The sequence below is a fragment of the Plasmopara halstedii genome (genome assembly GCF_900000015.1).
Source record: "Plasmopara halstedii genome assembly, contig: Scaffold_444, whole genome shotgun sequence".
Classification (NCBI taxonomy): domain Eukaryota; phylum Oomycota; class Peronosporomycetes; order Peronosporales; family Peronosporaceae; genus Plasmopara; species Plasmopara halstedii.
The window spans coordinates 786,892-788,130 of NW_020187364.1; positions in this window are offsets into that span (position 1 = coordinate 786,892).

Genomic DNA, 1,239 nt, shown 5'->3' on the forward strand with positions numbered 1-1,239 from the left:
ACAATCGCGCTTCGAATTCAATTGCTCGACACATCTCAATCTCTAAGGAATATCCTCGGTTGCATAAAGCTTGGCGTCGATGCTAAGGTTGGGCATCTTCATAAAAGTGCTATGTTTCTTTCACATCTGGGCCAAAGTGACCTAGGCGTTCATGAGAGATACCAAATACAGGTATAATATCTGTGGGACGCGCGGAAAAACTCGTGAAAGTACCGAAGTTTCTGCTGAACGTTCTATTTAAAATATAACCATTCACAGCGTTGATTACTATCGCATCCTCCACGATAAAACTTTATCCTTGATATGGTGTGGCTTGTACGTCATGAATTATTGGTGAGTGGAAAGTCAGAACATCCAATGCAACGCGCTCGTTACTGGTGGAGTTTCTGCGAGTCGAGGACCCAGATCTGCCAGGAAGCAGAAGTGCTGGTAGAAAGCTACGACAGCTCTTGTATCGAATGAACATTACTCAGCAAGCCAAAAGATTGACTCACTTTACCACATCAACAGAAATATTCGTCAGATGCCGAACCTTGGTCGCGATATGGTTACCACTGTCAACATGGATCGATTGTTAGAGAAATCGATTTATTGTGCAACGGGGTGGTTGTGTATATCACACAACTGGAAATGTCAACTTAACGAGTACGTGCTAAGAGCCGCACAAAGATAGAGATCTTAAGATCCACCTATGAGCGGTATGAGAGCCTGTACCGTAATTTAAGGCCTAAATTGTTAGCTACTTCAGGAGTGACATATATTTCAACTGAAACACATCCAAGCCGATATGTAATTTTGTTTTTGCTTTATCTGATAAAAACTCATTTTATTGCTTGAAGTACGGCTAATAGCCCACGTGTACCTTGGACCTTCACTTTACGGTGTCTCGTCATCTACATGAGTGCCGATACTTCGATGCTTCTGCATACTCACAATTAGACAATATTGTAATGTGAGTTCGTACGGCTGTACTGATTGAAATGCTGACGAATTATGTCGTTGGTCGGAACTGACGGACTTGACTTGTTATCCACTGAACTGCACAAAAATGTTATTACGGCTTTGCACCTTTAGCCCACAGAACTACAACCAAGTTGACCTCTATTAATGAACTAGCGGGACAAGCACAATGGCATTAAATTGCAGACCAAATCTCAGAGTTGGTTGTGTGATGTTTAAGACAACTTCGGTAAGCACGGACACTTATAGGCTGCTACCAGGATCAACGTTGCGAGTGCG